Source organism: Colius striatus, chromosome 6 (assembly GCF_028858725.1).
Source record: "Colius striatus isolate bColStr4 chromosome 6, bColStr4.1.hap1, whole genome shotgun sequence".
In the NCBI taxonomy this organism is placed as follows: domain Eukaryota; kingdom Metazoa; phylum Chordata; class Aves; order Coliiformes; family Coliidae; genus Colius; species Colius striatus.
In genome coordinates this window covers 5777292-5798008 of record NC_084764.1, presented here as the reverse complement: position 1 = coordinate 5798008, position 20717 = coordinate 5777292, and the positions used below count along the sequence as shown (strand labels likewise).

The 20717-nt window shown below is 44.7% G+C and overlaps 1 protein-coding gene across 2 annotated transcripts in view; it reads left to right on the top strand.

The window, feature by feature from the left end:
* Positions 1 to 20717, top strand: part of LRP4 (LDL receptor related protein 4) — a 91047-nt gene that overhangs the window by 11408 nt on the left and 58922 nt on the right. The gene's annotated exons all lie outside the window — the stretch shown is intronic.

Below are 20717 nucleotides of genomic sequence, written 5' to 3'. Positions count from 1 at the left end.
TATGCCGATGTTTGAAAATGAAATGTCTTCCATCTGGTTAAGAGATTTGATTTATCCTTGGAAGTCTGAACTGCTGCCTTTGCTTGCAGGAAACAATGTTCCAACTGTCCCTAATTATCACCCACTAGCCTTCCTGCAGATCCACGTCTCGAAAGGGCAACTTAGTCCTCTCCTCCAATTTAAACTTTCTAAGTTAAACATACTATTTAGAATGATTAAACAACAGGCTGGACAGTGGAGATGTGGCTTGCCTGGAACACGAGTCAGTGGCTTGTTTCAGGTGACATTAGGAATGTAACTGCACGTGATTTACACAGGCACATTACTGATTCAAGGAAGGGTTTAGTATAATCTTGCTTTATAGGAAACATTTCTTCAAAATACAGCTTTAGGAAAATAGAAAGCCTTGGAAAATAAATGTTAAATTGGAATATCAGAATGAGAGGAGTTGGTGTTGTCATAATTCCCTATTACAATTAATTTGGCAGAAGTTAAACCCTCTTGCTTTCCAATTGACCTCAGATAATTCTGCGTGGCTGAGGCAAGCTGGGTTTAACTCCTGAGTGATGTCCAATCAAACAGGTTATCATGATCAGCTTTTGTGTGTTCTTGGGAATAGAATTAATCTCAAAATGGAATCAAGTGCTAACTACTTTATTTTGCCCACAGTGGACAACAATGTAAGGAGAAGGGGGGAAGGAAAGAAAGAAGAGAGTGAGAGAGGAAAAGTTACAATAGTCACCGTCACGAGGCCACAGCGTCCTGGCAGCCCACTTGTTCAGGAGTTTTGGTGTTCCATCCAGTCTGATGGGGGAAGAGTTCCCATCCTCTCCACTGGTCCTGCTTTGATAGCCACGTTGTTCACTGGCACATGCCCAGTGCTATCTCTGGAGGCTCCTGGAAAGTTCTGAAGGGTGTGAGCCCCTCATTCCACATCCCTTGTTCACTGTCATCTGCCGACCCTGGGCCCGGGTGCATGTGCAAAGGTGGTATGTTCTGGGACAGTGGGATGTGTGTTCTGAGGCAGCAGTTAATCTAACAGGCAGAATCCCCCCAGCTGCCAGAGTGACATGGCTCCAGCATTCCAGTTGCTATTTTCACTACAAAAATGCAATATTTAAGCAAATGCTTGCCTAAATAACACAACAACAGTATAACAATTAACCACAAACCTATTATAATACAACTTGGCCATTGTCACAGAATTTAAACAACAATTAGAATCATTAGACATTAAACATTAGAATCATTTAATTTCTTACAGATTCTGCCTTCTTCAGCTAGTAGGTAGTGGAGAACCATACAATGCTGCTAAATTGCAGTTTGCATTTGGGTTGCCTGCTCTGCCAATAGCTTAAGGGCCTCAGCTGTTTGATTAGTGATTATCTTACAATACAGCTTGTAGGTGAATGATGCTATTCAGATTGTAAATAGGTTCTCCAGAACCACTAATCCATTCATTGGGGTTCCAAGTTGTGGGTCCATGACATTGTATGATATGTTTGGGGGGGCCCAGTATGTCTTTACCCTAGGATTGACTGCTCCCATCTGTAAGGGAAGTATCAATACCTGCGGCTTGTTTTTCCCTTTTTAAATCATCATATATTTGAACACCTAAAAAGTCTCTGCCTGTTTCTGGGAGTAAGAAAATCAAAGGACAAATCATCCCAACATAACATACTCCTGACCAATTTGCTGGCAGAGCTTTATACACATGGTTTCCATATATCCAGTAGCCTCCCTTAAGGGCCACTGATCCATTAGCAAATGGTCCCCTTCAGTGTCCTGCATGGGTTAAAGGGTCAAAATAAGGGGTAGCTTCTAAACCAAATGGGTTACTTTCAACACAACAATATAGTGATTCCTTTATGGTATTTTCACAACAGGATATATCTGAACAAAGTTCTTCCCATGTGGTTGTCCAACAAGGCCAATGAATTCTATTGCGGTATTTACAGTTGTAAGCTCCAGCTTTCTGGTCACAAATACAGTCATGGCCTAGAGTGTTGCCTTGGCTGGGGTTAGGTGTAAGAGACCAAAATCTGGGAATGCATTCATATATCCTTCATCATTCACCCAGACATATGTATATACGGGTTCATCCTTCTCCTGTGGTCCCTCTCCCATCTAAGCAGTTATGCTTATGTTCTGGTAAGTCCACAGTGACATTCTTCTCTTGAGTGGTGACTGGTGGCTCTGTGGGGCAGCTGCATTCCCCCTGCTTATAGCTCCACTTGCCAAGTTCTAGGTTTGTTAACTGTTGTGTAAGGAGACTGTTGAGACTTGGTGGGGAATACTGACAGGATGCTTGCTTTTCTGCCAGCTGCTGTGGTTCTGCTGCTACCATACTGGGGCTGTAACATCTTCTACGTTTTTGTGCTTCCTGGTTGAGCCCATGTGCTACCCACTACGACTATGATGGCACAAACCTAAGGTTGATTTAACTTCTTTGGGTTTATAGTCTATTGATGTTCATACAGGCAGATCTGTAACCAAACTTTTGGGCTGATCACCTTTATTATTTTCACCACTTCAGGATGCTCACCTTGAGGCTGTTTCTCTGACTGGTTACTGGTATTGCTGGGTTTTGTGCCTGTGGAGCTTGTTCCTAAGAAAACACTTGACTTGTTTTTGTGTGTGTAAAATGTGAGCACTTCCTCCAGGTCACTTTCACTCTGTGCTGTTGAAGAACATGTAGCAAGTTAAACTGAGGTTCTGAGTCTGGTTTTAGAAGAATCAGTTACCCTCCATCTCCAGTTTTCTGTCAAGTTGTTTTGGCAACCTCTCCTTACAAGTAGTTTTCACCAGGTCAGAGAGCTTTGGCTGGCTTTTCACCTGAGTGTCTGATGATCTTTTCTGTGCTGCTCTAGCCTTGTCATGACATCATCGGCATAGCTCCAGTGAAACAAGCTTTGTCTTACAAAAGAGACCATGAGAGTCTGCAACATCCAGACTTTCATTAAGACCTGCTCTGTCCTGAAAGAGATGTGTAGCCAGCATGTAGTTCATTGAAGTCTTGTGCTTTAAAAAAGGTGCATTTTGAAGTCCCATTTTAATGGAGTAGAGAATATTGGATGAAGACTCCTCTCCATTTGTTCTCCTCTCTCACTTGATAAAGAACTTTCATCTCTTCCGTAGAGAGACCTGGCACAGAGCTGTCTTACCTTCCTGTTGCTTTTTCTCTGCCTGAGGGCACTGGGTTTTTAATTTCAGTATCACCATCAGACAGAGGATGGGTACACAATCTGGTGTTTGCTGTCTGCAACGCCACAGACACAGGACGCTGCAGCTCTGGAATGGATTTCTCCTGACAGATTCAGATGAATGTTAAATGACCTGGCTTGACCGTTGGCCTGGATCCTGGCACGCAGAGCCTACAAGAGGGGACATATCTGAAAGCATACCAGCTTTGATCTTCAAGTCCAAAGTAGCATCACAGACCAATGATCAACAAATCATACAATTTACCAATCCTTTTGACCAGCCAAGGGACCTCATCATGAGCATCGACTGCCTTCTGGAAAGTCATGTTTTCTAACACAAAGGAGAAGTATTGTCCTGAGAGGGTCACACCTTAAAATAGCCTTTTCTCTCTCAGGAGGTCACACCTTAATTGTGCACTTTCTGTTCTCTCAGAATCCTGTCCATGACACCAGTTTAATGTCACCACTCCCTGTTGCAATTAATTTGGCAGAAATTAAACTCCCTTGCTTTCAGTCAACTTCAGATAATTCTAGGGGACTGGAGGTGGCTGGGGTTAACTCCTGAGTGATGTCCAATCAAACACGTTCTTGTGATCAGGTTTTTTGTGTTCTCAGAACAGAATGAAGGCTCAAAACTACTTTATTTTTCCCCCAACGGGTAACAGTGTAAGGAGAAGGGGGAGAAGAAACTGATCTGGTTCTTCCAGATCTGGTGTAGCTGTGGATTGCCCTAAAAGGGCAGTCTTGCCCCTTTGATAGCTCTGTGTGTGTGTGTGTGTCTCCTGGATGAATTGGTTCAGCTTGTTCTGTCACAGAACTGACCTGCAAAATGGTGAAAGCGGTGACACCACGGGTTGTGAGGGATTGGCAAGCTGAAGAGAACTGCTCTTCAGTGAGCTGATCAGTGTATACCAGATGGAAGGATGAAGGGAGGCAAGACTAACTGGATTGGAGTTTTTTTGCACTATCTTGCTGCTACTGTGCCTTAACAGTAATTTGGAAGGAGTTTCCCAGGAAGCAAGAGGATGTAAGAATTCAAACCCAAGATTCAGGTTGTATGAATCTTTATTGTGTTGTACTTGTGTGACAGTGCTGTATTAGTGTCAAAGTGTGGTGAAAGATCCATCTATAGATGTTGCAACTGGTGCAGTACATCAACTGGTGATGTCTTCTGTGGTGGAAACTTCTACTCATTGAGACTGGAAGCAAAGGCTTGCAGTCTGGTTTTACTTGGGCTAACACAGACTGATGTTCTGAGTTGTTGCCAGAGAAATTGTCAATCTAAGTATAAAAAGCTTTTATTTCCTTGCTGGTGCCTTGAGTCTTCTTTCTTAATCTTTCCTTTTAAATGACTGACATCGAACAAAGAGTTAGGCTTTGGCCTTTATTTTCAGAATCTGGATCCAACTTTTGCTTGCTCTCCCCACCCCTCTGCACTGATGCAGTGGTGTGTTCAGGTTGACAAGCCCGGCCTGAGCGTGCACACAAAAGGAGGCAGGATCCCACTCTCCTCCAGAGTTTATGCAGAAGTGGCAGTGCTGATGCTAAGTGGCTGGTTAGTCAAAGGAAGACAGAGCTGACTGTTTGGAAACATAAGCTGCCTAAACAGCCGTTCTTGTTTTCCCTGAATGAATATGTGTCAGACTGAGGGGGAAGATGTACATGGGCTGAATCTCACACATGAATTGTCAATTGGATCATGTAAAGATTCACTCTGATGGAAACCAGAGCAGTGTTACATGCCGTGTGTGCGTACAATAAGGACAGTCCCTACACTGAAGAGTCCATTAATTGATAAATCTGTCAATTTATTACATGTAGAAACTGAGAAAACCTCACAATGAAATACCAGTTAACATAATAAATAGAGGTTCCACTTAAATGCTTTACCTTTTAATCTTTATGTTGATACTCCTTGTCCTGTTCTATCCATCCCCTAAATATCTTTGTGTGAAAGCTGCCTTCCTCTAATCTTCCCCCTCCACCTCAAAATGCTATGTGCAACATAATCACAATTTGTTGTGTCTAGGGGCTGATACTGGGAGAGTGAAATTTTTTCACAGACTTAATGCCCTTCGAAGAGAGTCAAGTTGATGGTTTTGTCTGGGATAGTTCCTGTTAGCTGCCAGTGTGGTTAGCATTAGTCTAATGAGGGGTATCATATCTGAACACAGCTCACAAAGATCTCTTCTGCCTCTATGACTCTTTCCCCTGTCCTGACTGTAGCTGCTCTCAGGATGGATCACAAATGACTATTTAAACATATAACCACAAATGTCAAGTAATTTAAGAACAGAAGCATTACGTGGACTTGTTAACTCCTGGATTTCTGACTTGGGATGATCTATGATCAACTTTAATAATGATTGAATATTCATTTTTCCTACTTTGTAGCAGCAAACTAAATCACAGGGGAGAATTCTGTAAATATTTAATTGGCTTCAGTGGCTGCATTTACTCAATTGCTTAAGTGCTTTTTTCCCCAGAACCTTTGGAAATGGTCTGTACAGAAATTAACTTGGGAGCATCCCCTTTGCAAGCTGTGACATAAAGGTCCCTTATGATTGTTGGGTCGGGTATGCTAAGGTGAGAGGTTTTTGTGGGTTTTTTTTTTGCTCTAGGGATAGTTAACAACTTGACTTTTTGAGTCTACAGATTTTTTTCTTGTAAGGATAAAAAATTGAACCATGGTGACTGGTTGCTTAAGAGCTGTTTGTTTTTTCTGCATACTGAAGCCAGTGGCTTTTTCATGGATTAGAATGTTACATTTTTAAACATTTGCTGTTCTTTTAAACATTTACTGGTCTAATTCACTGTGTTTTTTCCTTTTCATAAGGATTTTCAGCACAGTAGCGTGCATATCCTACTTTTAAATGTACAAACGCTTGGTAAACAGACTGTAAGAAGAAAATAACTCTTGAGCCACTGTAATAACTGTGTCTGTAAAGCCTTAAACAGGAAATGACCCCAGCTTCTGCTGTCCATTTGCCTCTGAAGCCATGAGTCTGCAAGCAGTGAAGTAAAGGGAAGAATCAAACTGGGCTGGCTAAGGAGAATTTGGAAGACCTTTCAAAGTTGCATCTTTTCGCTGCTATTGCCCAGTTTCCCTGATGTTTTTTTTTACCAGGCTGCACAAAGCTGTGCCAGCTTATGGAAGTCATAGGACTGCAAGTAGGAGAGGTGGGAGCTCTTTAGGCTAGCACTGCTGATGACTATGAAACCACAGTCTCGCAATTCCTTTTGCATTTTGAGCAAGTATCTGTGTTTCTGGAGGACCTGCGAGCTGCACTCAAAGGCTGCATCCTGTCCTTTGCTTGTCATGCACAGAAGAGGGTTTGTTTTGGGTGGATGTCTGGCAAAGAAATCAAGAACCTAAGGTTATAGCATGAAGGACAGAAGATTATCTCATCCCCAGGGAAGACAGTCATGCCTTTCTGAGGACTTGATACATAAACCATCTTGTATGTATTTTCTCAGTTTGCCCAGTGTTTGTGCAGTTGTAAGGAGGAACATGGGAATGATTTCCAGAATGCTGTTACTGTTTGTAATTCCACACTGTTTGATAGTGTACAATGAAAAATGGAGAGAGGAGAATAAACCTCTAAGCACACTTCTTGGAATCTGGGATTAATGGACCCCATTCAACCTCAGAGTAAAGGAGCAAGAAATGGGAAAGCTAACAGCTCAGTTTCTGAGGTTGAGATGTGTGCTCTCATAACTAACGGTGTGTAGCTGTACAGTGTTCAGTGACTTCAGTAGATATGATCTTGACTCATCAAGGCTTGTTGGCTGAAGGTCTAAATGTACCAGATGTTCTTAGGAAATGATCTGCAGGAACACAGGAGTAAATGTTATGTTCTTACTGTGTCTGGGAATGGCGGTATAAGGTACCAGAAACATTCAGCAAATGTAGTCAAGAGACAAACTGCACATTAAGGTTTTTTTTCTCCACCACAGAAATACCTTTGTTTTTTCCTCCCTCACTGAGAAAAGTCATTTTACTTCACTACCATTAAAATGGATTGCTACATAACTCTTCCACTGAGGAGTGGAAAAAAAGTCTTGTGCCTAGCTGAAAAAAACAACCTCCCAGGAACTTCTCAAGGTAGATTGTAATTACTGGAGATAAAATTCTGCTACAAATAGAAGTAACTAGATGAGTAGCCCTGTGTTCTGCCACATCTTTACTGCTATCCAGTCATTCTGGGTGGCATTTATAGCAGTCATGGGCTTGGGTCATTCTTTCATCAGAGGAAGTACTCTATACTTGGCTGAATAACAGCACTCCTTGCAATGCCCACAAATTGCCTCAAAAGCTTGATTCAACTTGATTTATCTGTTACACCTTACTCCCTCAAATTACTGTGGAACAACAGGAGGAAATGGCTCTCAAGTCATTACAGTAAATATATCTGTAAGAATGAACAGAAGATACCAAGCTCACTTTTCATGGTTTCTGGCCCTGAGATCATGGTTCTAGCAAAGGCATAATACCTGCTTATAGGGTAAACTTTTCCTCTGTAGGCAGAAGAGTTTAAAATGATATTTTAAAGTGTCAATTACTCTTCCAAAAAATTGATCCTAGAGAGTAAAAGTTTCGTGACGGTAGGCAGCACAGTAAAGGGAAGGCACCACAGAAGCAACTTCACTGTGAGTGAAGATCCTTGTGAGTTTACATTTTGTTAGGCATGAGAGTATCCCCTCCCTCCATCCCTTTGGCAACAGATGCACCAAAATTGACTATTAGAGATGAATCCATCTGGAACTAGCTTTGTTAGTTCTGTTTCTTATGTAGCTACTGAGATGAATCAGGTGTGCAAGTTGTAGTCTTTCTGTAAGCCTATTTCAAGGTTCCCAAGTAGTGGCAGTGGTCTAAGTGGTCTAAGTTCATCAAGCTCGGGAGATACTTAGTCCTCTCTTGTTAGAAGTCCTGAATGGACTTAACTGGGTTGTGGTTTAAGACTGCTTAAAAGCTTTAGCTGGTTTAGGATGTAGCTGCTTGGCAGCAAAGCGATGAGTAGCAAGAAGCACGTGAAGCTTATGTTCTGAACTGACTCCTGGCTGGTTCAAATATGAACACGAGATTTGGAGTGGGGTTTTGGTTGTTTGGTTTTTGTTTAAACTCATGACATTTTTAGACTGGAGTTTTTCTGTTAGGTTATAATATTGTGCTCATCCACAGTCTGTGGAAGCTGTGCTTTCTTGTGTGGCAAGAAATTTTACTTAGGATATGTGAAATCATGACTTCTCCCAGTGATCTACCCTGTGCTTCTGAATGGCTGAATTTGAGGTAAAATATTGCTGAATGTCACAGTTCACAGCCTGGCAACTTCCATTTATTTTAGCGTGCAAGATTATAAGCTGGTGCTTCAGGGGCTGTGCACAACTGTCCTGAGGTAATATCTTGCCAGATAAGATTCTGCAGATTGCTGCGTCTAGTCTGATTGAACTGGAAGGAGGCTGCAGGCATGATGCACTTTCCCCTCTGAAGACTCAAATCTCTTGGTCTTCGAGCTGTGTTATAAGGTCTGTGTGCCTTGGACTGGCTGGAGTAGGAGCTTGCTGAGGGGTTTTGCTGAGGTCAGGGAAAGGAAGGAAAGGTGTCCTATGTGCTCCCAAACCTTGTCAGCATCTTGGAGCACAAGAAAGATATTTTTATAAGACAAGTTGAACCAATTCTTATGATCTTTCCTAATTAGTTACATCAGAAAGGCCAAGACTCTTTACTTCTCTTACTGATTCTTTTATTTCTCTTTTTTTTCCTGCCTTTTCCCCCCCACCTTTTGTCTTCCTTTCAGTTCACCCATCTGCATCTGGTCTTGCCCAGGCAGCTGCTGCTGCTCTATTTGTATGTTCCCTGGGGGAGCTCTGGTGCTCCTTTAAGATCTCCTGTTGCTTTGGGAATTCACCTTTTAGACATGGTGCTTCATTAGCCTCTCTCATTTATTTAGTACTGTGAGAAAAGATTTCCCCTCCCAGAAAGCAGAAGAACGAGTTTCCAGCAGCATGTTCTTGAGAGAGAAGAGTGTCTCTATGTAAATAAGACCTCCCGCTATTGGCAAAGGAGCGACTGGGGGGTTTTTGAAGGAAGATTGTTTGACTGAGTTGGCACTAGGAGGCCCTTTGGAGGCGAGGCCTGAAGAACTCCCCGCTGCTCTTTCCCGCCCGGGGAAGGCTTGCTGGACAGCAAGCAACCGTATTGCCCTTCTGCACCGTTGCCTCTCCTCCCCTGCCTCAGTCTCGGCACAGTCGCTCCTTTTTGTTGCTGCTTGTTAGAGGAAAAAGAGCTGTTTGGGATTTTTCAACTGTGGGGTTCTGCGTTTCCTCGTTTGCTGCCCATCTCCCCCGCCGGGCCTTGTGGGAGAGTCATCCCCTCTGCAGGCGATGGTGGGAACGGCCCCGGCCTCACTTATCACCAGTGACAAATCAATGGCAGCCTTCAGAAAGCTGGGCCCCAGGATCCCCGCTCGGCCCAGCTCTGGAGCAGTGGGAGGCTTCCATGGCGCATAAAGGACTCCTTGCAGCTCTGACTTGTTGCCTTAAATCTAACTGGGGAAACCTTTTTATTCTCTTCAGCAGCGGCCCCCTCCCCTCTCGATTTGTCTGGAGGAAGGTGGTGGCTGGTGGAAGGGGGAGGAGGGAGACAGGAGTGGGGGAACTTTGGGGTCTGTAACGGTTTTTCTGTTTCCTTTTCACAATAGTCTGGCTGGTGCATACAGAGCTGGGCTCACAAAGCCTCCCCGAAGCGCTCGGAGTCCCGCAGGGCTCCTCACAGTGCAAGTTTGCTGTGTGTATTCCTACCAACAATACAGCTGGGCCCGGCAACAGGCTCCAGCTTTGGACAAATATTTCTACAGCTTTTCCTTAATTGCTTTTGAGGGGAGGAGGGTGAGATGGGTTTGAGAGGTGAGACGTGGAAAGAAAATTTGTATATGAGAGGGAGACAAAAGTAGAGATGGGTGGAGGGATTTATCTCTGGGTTCTGTGGTCCAAGCTTCTAAAGGGAGGCTTTGTCAGCGTTCAGCATCCACGCTAAAGCTGTGGAGGGTTTGGGGTGCATCACTGTTGGATCTGAGAGAGGAGTGAGATTTAGGCAGACAGCACATAATGGTTTGGACTCAGCCAGTCTCCTCTTTTCGTTTCTCTTTTTGTAGGAAATGTTAGCTGACAAGCCCCTTCTGGGTGGTTTTATCGAAAGCGTTGGTGTAGGCTAAGAGCACGGTCTTCTCTTGTGCTAGCTTATTTCTGCTTAACTCTTCTGGTTTTATGCCTGATTTCATGTTCCCTCCAGTATCTGTCAGTTATCTCTCAGTTTCTAGTTTATTTGATCTGAATCCCAACTCCAGATGTGGAAGAAATCAGCAAAGTGGTAACTCTTTAGAGCAAACTATTGTAACTTGACTGTCTGATAAGTTTTGGCCTTGGGAGTTCCTTGAGCTTGTTACTATAGTTTTGGGATAGCAAGGTAAGCTCATATCTATGTGCTAGTTCTGTGCCCCATTTATCAAGCTGCAGTAGAGATATCTAAACAGCATGAAACTGCATGAGTGTGTCAAGAGATCATACAAGCCTACTTATCCATAACATTGTGAGGGACAAGGTAACCAGGCCACCTCCTTCAAACATTCCTTTCCGTCCCTGTGGGGCTGGCAGCAAGCTTGGCATGCCCGCAGTTTTGGGCTAAATTTTTACTAAGCCATGTTGCATGCATTATTTGCTGTGTATTAAAGATTCAGATGTCTTCTTAGACCTGTTGTTTTTGCTATAGTAAGAATGGTGGCAGAAGCTAATCCTTGTTCCAGATGTACCATGTCAGATAATAGCTTTAGGCAGGAGGTATTTACCTGGGTCAATATTCTCCCAGAGTGGAGAGTACTGTTACTCTAAGGCAATAAATGCTTGATGCTGAGCTTAACTAGGGGCTACAAATAGAGAGACTGGACTTCCTGAACTCTCTACCCAATGCCTGTCTTATCTTCCATTTCCAGCTGGTTAAATCCCAGCAAAATTTCCAAACTGAATCCAAGTGATTGACAGAATTCAGTAAGGAAAAGCTTACTCTGTTGGTGTGTTGGAGAAGGTGCAGGGTGAGGGAAGGCAAAACTGCTGTGCTATGTTAAAGCTCACAGTGAAGTTCCTAGCATGGATATAGCTAATGCTTTTTTAAAAAAGGACATCCTTGCCTGTCATTTGGAGATGAGGGTAGAAAGAGTCCTCTTTTGTAGGGAGAAATTATTAATATGCCAAATACAGACCTGAGTTGTATGTTACTGTCTTTATGGAGATTTTTTCAAGCATCCTTACCTTCACTGGTATCTGATAACTACCCTTTATGTCTGTATTATGCATGATATAATATTTGCAGAAGCCTTCCATCATTAGAGCATGCAACTAAGTACAAGTGAGGCAAGATTTGTAGGGAGAGAGAACAACTTTCGATAGACCAACTAATACAACTGGAAAACCTGACAGGCTTTTGGGGGCAGTTTCTCCTGAGAACTAAAATCGAAGCCTAAGGCTGAAACTTGAGGGCGGGACAGGAGTTTCTGCTAAAACGGTCTGTGAAACTTCACAGAATCTTAAGGATTGGAAGGGACATCAAAAGATCATCCAGTCCAACCCCCCTGCATGAGCAGGACCACCTAGAGTAGGTCACACAGGAACTCGTCCAAGTGGATTTGCAATGTCCCCAGAGAAGGAGCCTCCACAGCCCATCTGGGCAGCCTGTTCCAGTGCTCCCTCCCCTGAACAGGGAAGAAGTTTTCCCTTGTATTTCTCTGGAACTTCTTATGTTCCAGCTTGTACCCATTGCCCCTTGTCCTGTCATTGGCCATCACTGAGAAGAGCCTGGCTCTACCTTCGTGGCAACCAACCTTTATGTATTTGTAAACATTAATGAGGTCACCCATAAGTCTCTTCTAAGCTAAAGAAGCCCAGCTCCCTCAGTATTTCATCATATGGGAGATGCTCCACTCCATCATCTTTATGTCCCTGTGCTGAACTCTCTCCAGCAGCTCCCTGTCCCTCTTGCACTGAGGGGCCCAGAACTGGACACAAGATTCCGGATGCAGTCTCATGAGGGCAGAGTAGAGGGGGAGGAAAATATCTCTCTACCCACTGCTCACGGCCCTTCTAATACACCCCAGGATGCCATTGGCTTTCTTGGCCATGAGGGCACATTCCTGGCTCATGCTCATCCTGCTGCCCACCAGGATCCTGAGGTCCCTTTCCCCTACACCACTCTCTAAGAATTCATTCCCCAACCTGTACTGGTACAAGGGGTTATTCTTTCCCAGATGCAGGACTCTACACTTGCCCATGTTGAACTTTGTTAAATTTCTCCCTGCCCAACTCTCCAGCCTGTCCAGGTCTCATTGAACGGCAGCACAGCCACTGTGTGTCAGCCACTTCCCCCAGTTTAGTATCCTCAGCCAAGGATTCAGTACATTTGGAGAATAAGGGTAGAGAGAAGAGTTTCTCAGCAGCAACCTCTCCTGTTGCCTGATTTAAATTTTGCCATGGTACAGAAAAGCATGAGAAAGTTTCTTAAGCACAAAAAAGTTCCACTTAAATATAAGAAAAAAGCTATTTCACTGTGAGGATGACAGAGCAGTGGCCCAGGCTGCCCAGAGGGGTTGTGGAGTCTCCTTCCTTGGAGATCTTCAAGACCCACCTGGACATGTTCCTATGCGACCTGATCTAGGTGACCCTGCTTCTGCAGGGGGGTTGGACTGGATGATCTCTAAAGGTCCCTTCCAACCCCTACCATTCTGTGATTCTCTGTACTTGTATGTGCTGGGTAGGAGCTAAAAAGCTTGTCAGCAGAAGCCTCTTTGAGCCTCTCTGCAACGGACGTTGATTGTCCAGAGGCAGGCTTGAGTTGAAGAGGAGCTCAGCTCCAATTATCTCCCCAAGCGAAGGGCTGCAGAGGAACTGTACTCTAGATAATTCCATCTGTGAGGCTGCCCTTTGAGCTGAGTGCTGCTTTGCTGGCCTGCAGGCAGTGAGGAGGAGGAGGAGGAGGAGAGGGCTACTACAGGAGGCTATTTCTGTGTGATACGATGGACTATTGAGGATCGTGTTGCAATGCAAGAAGTTAACATGGAATCCCCTGTGGAGCCAAGTCTGTCATCCCACAAGGCTGTAAAGCAGGTGCACAAAAACAGTGCAGCTGTGTGATGCCAAATATGGAATAATGCAACCTGTCTGCCTGTCCAGATTCTTCCAGGTAATTCTGAAGGGTTAACTGTTTGCTAGCTTTTTTCTGTCTGGATCGCTTGGCTGTACTTTTGCAGTCATCTTGCACCTCTTTAAACTTGGGTATATGTGCTCAGTGGGAACAGAGAGAAAGTGACTGTGTCTACACCCAATCTGGATTGTGTTTGAATTTCTGGGCCCTTTTTTTGGGGGAAAAGAAAAGGCAGGAGGGGAGGAGGAAGAGCAAAGTTTAGGAGGTAAGAGTAGCAGAAGAGAATTGCATTATGGAAGTAGGGAAGTTTAAGAAAAGGGATGAGTGGGCAGGTGGAAGGCAGGTTCTAGGCAGTACGTGTGAGATGGGACACTGCCTTGTGCTCACACTTCCTACCTCTGGCCTGTACCTCTTGCTCCCAACTCTCACTTCTCTGTAGGGGCTCACCCGCAAAGTAACAATGTCTTTCAGGTTCTTTTGTTACCTGTCCTTTTTTGTATAAAAAGGAGCTTGCCAGTTTGAGAGGTCTGTGGCTAAGCTGTTTGGCACAGGGTTTTACTTCTATAGCACCTGTATTGTTCTCCTTTCCTTCTGTTGTGTTTTACAAGCATCCAACACTTCTGCAAACCACTTCTTGGCTTTTCAGATTGGGCACCCAAGAAGAGGTTTTTCGCTTGGGACTCTGGCTGTAGGAGAGCCATAAAATGGAGCTGATGGAACAGCAATGGGATGTGAAGACAAATGAACCTGTATTTATGAAATCCTTGACTGTTAGGATGGTGAATGCCGTAAAATAAGTTTACATTCAGTTCAGAGCTTTGTGCTGCAAGTAAGGTGGGGATTGTGTGGTGTCATAAAGTGCAAAAGAGGCCTGTTAAAAGCTGTGCAGGTGAGTTCAATTCTGAGATTTCATTAAAGCTTTGTTTAACTTGCTTATAATAGATTTTAAATGTCCTGTGTAATCAGTAGCAGCTGGGTTTGTTTTCCACTGAAGCATGCTGTATAAGATAGTATCTTTGCCAGACTGTTGCTCAGTTCTGCATACCAAGAAGCAGCCCTTTAAAATTCACACCTGTAAAAGTCAATTTACAGAACCTTCCAGGTTGTGTAACACTAGACCTGGTCCCTTGTTTCCCATGAATGGAGAGAGAGTTGGTGTTGGGGACTCATGGTGTCTTTCAGTGTGCCAATTACCGCTGCCTCTGTGGTTAACCAGTTCCTCTTGCACCATTCCATGGCATCTAAGTTTTTACACTGACTTATTTCCCGCTCTGTTGGGGAGTGTACGTGTGTGTGTGTGTGTATACCATAATATTTTTTCACTGGAGTTGTCCCTTGGCATTTCCTTCCACTTTCAGCTCTTTCAGGAAGAGGAAATCCAACTCTCTCATAACACTGCACTTGCAGCCTCTTTCAGCTTCTTTTTACCCGTTCCTTGGTGAATGAGAAAGTCGAGTAAAGGCCACGGATCCGCACATGAAAAACACAGGGAACATGAATTGAGATCCATGTTAATTTCCCCCCGGAAACTGCCTCTCTGTAATTACAGTTCCAACATCCTCCCTAAGAAAAGGGCCCTACAACCTCCCTAGCAAATTCGATGCTCCTTGCAGCAGGGAAACCAGGCGTGGAGCAGAGCAGGTCAGCTGGGGCCTGAGAACGCTCCCCTCCTGTGTCTTCATTGCAGGAGGAGGGTGGGGGCTGTTCCTCTCCCCAGCCCCCTTCTTGCCCATTCCCCAAATCTCCCGAGTAAATACAATTTTATTTTATTATATTGCTGCCGATCTGCTGTTGTTTTTCGTACAAAAAAGGTGGAAGGGGCAAGAAGGAACGAAAGAGTCTGGCGACAGGAAGAGATGAATTGCTGAAGAATGACACTGGCAGGGACTATTGTTCATTTTAACGCTGGAGCAGGAGCAGAGAGAAACGTTCACACGCCATTCTTGGGCATCCTGCTGGGCAGGCTAGGAAAGGGGCATTCCAGCTGGTCATGAGATTTGGCTGGACAGATTGAATTGGGCTGAATAGAGTGCTTGCCGTTTTTTATTATTATTTATTTTTTCTTATAAAGAAACCCACTGATTAATTGCAATGGAACCCGATTAAAGGGAGAGTCTGAAACACACATAGACGTTATAGACATAAAGCTGTCAGGCTACCAGCGTGTGATATCTGGGCCTTAACCCTTTACATGGCTTACAGGAGAGGGGGATGCTCACCAGAGTCGGCATTGCTCAGTCCGTGTTTACATGTTTGTGTGAGAGAGGACTTCTGTTGTTTTGGGAGGGAGATGCGTGCACAGCAGGAGACCTGTAAGCAGACTGTATCTCATGAAAGACATGTGCCTGAAGAATGAAAATAAGGTCTAGGGATATTTTGTTTGTGGAGAGGTTGTATGGGGATTTGCTCAAAATTTGCTGGCAATATTTTACAAGTTTTGTTGAATTTAGCAGCCCTTGACCATATCTGTGTCTCAGCCCTGAATGGGACAACAGGAAAAATTCAAAGAGACCTTTAACGTTCAACACACTCCTTGCAGATTGTTGCAAACCAACTTGGTAGAAACGTGAAAACTCCTGTGGTGGATGTTACAGAAAACTAGAGAAGTATTTAAAATAATGCTGTAACCTGTGTGAGAACAAAGCTGTAGTTGAGCTGAACTCTGAAACTGATGTGAAGATTGAAAGTGGATGGACAACTTGAACTTACATTATCTCAGTGGGGATGGGATGGAATTTCAGGGTACTTAGAGATCTTTTCCAAAGAGTGAAAACTCATTTTTATTACATATTAGTTTAATTTCAAATGTGTGTGTTTTGTTTTTTTCTTTTAAAATCCATCTTGTTACATCTGTTCTTTTTTACTCAGCTGATTTAGTGTCTGGACATGGTTGAGTGCCCTCTGCTCATTCTCTTACTTGTTTAATACCATGTTTGTAGCTTGCTTCTGTTGAGAAGCACAGATGATTTATTCAAATAGACTCTTCAAGCTTTGAAAGAAGTCTCTGTTGCAGTATGAAGAGATGGAGGGGAGGGTCCAAACACTCTTGCCCCCCAGCAATGTTCAGCCTCAAGTGTGACACAGTAAAAGATGGCATGTAATATCTCTAATGAGTATGCTCTCCAGTCATTCTGTCCTTTTCTACAGCACTCTGTGCACATGTGTGCCCACTGGCTTGGAAATTTTTCTGTAGAGAGGTGGAAAGAGTGGAGATACAGCTGGAGCAAACAAAGGTCCTTTGTGGGCCCTGGGAAGATGGCAGAGGAAGTGCCTTTTGGTATATAAAGCTCCTCGTTCCTTCCTATTCATAGAATCAGAATTGTTTAGGTTGGAAGAGACCTTTAAGATCGTTGAGTCAGCACTGTCGTGGCCACCACTAACCCATGTCCCTCAGCTCCACAGCTTTTCAGGAATGGGGACTCTACCACTTCCCTGAGCAGCCTGTTCCAGAGCAGGACAACCCTTTCAATGGCAAAATTGTTCCTGATACCAATCTGAACCTCTCCTGGGGCAACTGGAGGCCACTTCCTCTTGTCCTATCACTTGTTACTTGGGAGAAGAGACCGACCTCACTACAGCCTCCTGTCAGGCAGTTGCAGAGAGTGATCATGTCTCCCCTCAGCCTCCTCCTCTTTTCTCTAGACTTGTCCTGGTTTGGGCTAGGATAGAGTTAACTTCCATGAGGAACTAGGAAGGGGTATAACATGGGCAGCTGACCCAAGCCAGCCAACAGATATTTGATGCCATCCTGTCATGCCCAGTCCATACAGGTGGGAGCTGGCTGGGACAGGCACTTGGGAACTGCAGTTCAGTTCAGTTATCAGTCCAGAGCAGTTGTGCTGAGTCCTGGGTGGTGAACAACGGCATCACACACCATCCCCTTTGTATATCCCCCCAGTCATTATTCTGTTTCTCCTTAACTTGTTTCTTTTTGTTGTTCTATTAAACTGTTCTTATTTAAACCCACGTGGGTTTTTTGCTTTTCTCCAGTTCCACTCCCCATTCTGCTAGAAGGGGAGGAATGAACAAGCACCCTTGTGTCTCTTTGTTCACAAGCTGGATAAAACCAGGACAAGACACACCCAGTTCTCTCAGCTGCTCCTCATCAGACTTGTGCTCCAGACCCTTCACCAGCTTCGTTGCCAATCTCTGGACATGCTCCAGCACCTCAGTGTCTTTCCTGGAGTGAAGGGCCCAGAACTGAACACAGCACCTGAGGTGCACCCTCACTGAGTACAGGGGGACAATCCCTGCCCTGGCCCTGCTGGTCACACTATTTCTGAAACTTAGTGACCAAGTATGAGGAATAGGCAAAGGCACCTGATGCCTTCTTTGCCTCAGTGTTCTTGGGCATAGATGCCCAAAGGAGGTTGTGACAGTGGGAGGCCCATGCTGGAGCAAGTTCCTGGCAGGATGTGCGAGTCTGTGGAGAGAGGAGCCCACCCCACAACAGGATTGCTGTCAGGACTTGTGATCTTGTGAGGGACCCATACCACAGCAGCCTCTTCCTGAAAGACTGTTCTCCCTGTGGATGCCCCACATTGGGGCAGGGTGTGAGGAGCTGCCCTCATGGGAGGCCCCATGCTGGAGCAGTTCATTAGGAACTGCAGCACAGGGGAAGGACGCACATTGGAGCCGTTCAGTGGGGACTGTCACCTGTGGGAACGACCCCACCCTGTGGCTATGGGAAGTGTGAGCAGGCCTCCCCCTGAGAAGAAGCAGTGGCAAAGTCCATCTGATGAACTGACTGTTAACTCCCTCTCCCCATCTCCCTGTGCTGCTGGGTGAGGGAGGAAGGAGAGTCTTGGGAAGAAAGAGGAGTGGGGGATATGTTTTAAGATTCAGTTTTTATTTCTCATTTTCTCTGCTTTGTTTTGATTGTTCATTAATAAATCAAACCTTTTCTCCCCAATTTGAGTCTGTTTTGCCCATGACAGTAACTGCTGAGTGATCTCCCTGTCCTTATCTCGGCTCATGAACCTCTCGTGTTTCTCACTCCCTTGTCCAGTTTTAGGAGGGGGAGCCTTAGAAAGACTTGATGGACACCTGGCACCCCAGACAGGGCTAAAGCACCACAAAATTGTCAAAGGCTTTACTAAAGTCCAGTTAAACAGTACCTACAGCCTTTCCCTCAACCACCAAGCTGGTTGCCTTGTCACAGAAGCTTTCTTAGATGGAAGCTGCTGATCTTCCTCTTTCCTGTCCTACATCGGTGGTCACTTATATGAGAAGCTCCCCATGCAGGTTGTGCCCTCACTGGCTTGGCTTCACAAGAATCAGCTATCAAATGGGAAATTCTTCATGCTTGACTCCTTCCTATGAGGAAGAGGAGAGGAAAAAAAGTCAAAATGGGAGTATCTTTAAACTCTCCCTACATAGGCATTTGTATTGGATTGAGTATTTGTCTGAATCAGTAAAGTGGAGAACAGCACGAACAAACTGTAATCCCTTCTCATGGAAAGAGAGCCTGCTCTATGAACGTGAGACCTGTTGAGATCCCAGCTGGGAATGCTGGAAATATCCATCTGGTCTCAGCTGATCTAGGATGGGAGTTGAGTTTCATGCTAACTCAACATTGACATAGCCAAGGAGTCAGGTCTGAAAGACTTTCCTCAGATTGTTATTCTGCATTGTGAATGCAGAGAGAAGGTAGATGAGAATCACTGCAAAATAAACCTGTGAGCAAGTGGGACCTAAATACTCTCCTATTCATGCAACTAAATTAGGAGTTGCACAGGGAAGCCAATTCTGCACAAAAATCTTACTTGTTGCTCACTTCCCATGTCTTGCTTCTTGTGTATCTTTCTTACATTTGTTTCTGGCTTCCCCTTCTTCCTCCCTGCCACCTACTAGCCCTGCTGTAGTCCTTTCCTGCAGCTCTGTTAACGTTTAACAAATTTCCCTCCGGTTCCTATGTTTCTTTTGGCTGTAGCTCAAGGCAAACTCCCCAGATCCAAAACTAATTTAGGGCTCTGAGCAACAGTAGCATTTAAATGTTGGCTTTGTGCCATCAGCCGGGCAGCGTCTTCACTGCGAAGAAATCTAATTCCAGTGTTTATTAGATCAACAGTGGCCTCGGGGCTGGACTTCCTTTAATGTTGGCCTTTTAATAATTGTAAGCCTAATACAGGAACTTGGGAACTCCCCAGGAGGGTCTCAGGAGCTGGGCTCTGACCTTTTTTTTGGGAAGCAAGACTTGGATCTGACTTAATTTGGGTCAGGGAGCATAGGAGAGCAGACTGGTGAAGTGAAGCAGGAGGTGTTAGTTTGACTTCCCAAGCAGCATGTGTAAATCCTTCCACGTTTGTGCAGTAGTGACTTTGATTTCCTGCAAGTTTGTTTTAACGAGCTCTCTGGGGTAAGGACCTCGGTAGGGCAGGGCAAATTGTGCCCTGGTTACGAAGTGGACTGGGACCAGGTAGGATCTGCATTAATTCCTCAGTTTGGCCACAAGCTCTTTGGGAAGTCACTTAGGGCTCAGGTTTCCAAGCATGAAGAGTGCCTGCAGTGGGAGGTACGAGTACTTTGTAATACTGAGAGGCAGGTCTAAATCTCTGTGGCCAGATGTGTAATGATAGTTAAATGTCTTAATTTTCCACCAATTTTAAATGCCTTAGGTACTCAGATACTCACAAATGTGTGCTGTGCTGTGTGCATTTTCTGCTTCTGAGTTGAAGATAAGACTTCCTAGCTTTTAGGAGGTGTTGAAGTTGTTCATTAGTAGAAAAAGCCACTCTGATGCTGTAGCAGTGGAGGCCACACACATTCCTACAAAGATGTGGTTCCATAATGAGGCCGTTTTAGTTTTTGTGCATCTTGCTACCCTGGCGTCAGTGCTGTTACTATTATTTCAAGGTGAAAGTGGAACCCAATGTGAAGAGTATGAAACTGACTGTAAGGGATCCTCTGGTGCTCTTCACTGTTGTGGTTCATTTTTCTGACCTGCGACTATGAGCGAGTTGTGGAGTTTGCAGCTTCATAGAGGCAGCACCTGGGGCTTTCAGTTGAAGCAGAGGAAGAGTTTTGTAACCACTCTCGTAAGTGTTGCAGGGGAGTCTGAAGTCCAGGTGCTGTGGGAGGTGTAGGTTGGTGCTTGGTGATCTGCCTTGAAAGCAAACAAATATGGGTGGGCTGAGTAGGGGCTGATGTACAGCATAGCTGCCCTGCAGTAACCTCGACTCTGCCTTCCTGTTTTTCCTGTTGGCAGTTCTGTTGGAAAGAACTTGTCCCATCTGAGCCCATAAAACATGTTTGCGTTAAGCTTGTGTTTTGAGTGCACGTGTATGTGTGTGTATATGTGAAGAACATGTTACTGGTAAAGGTGT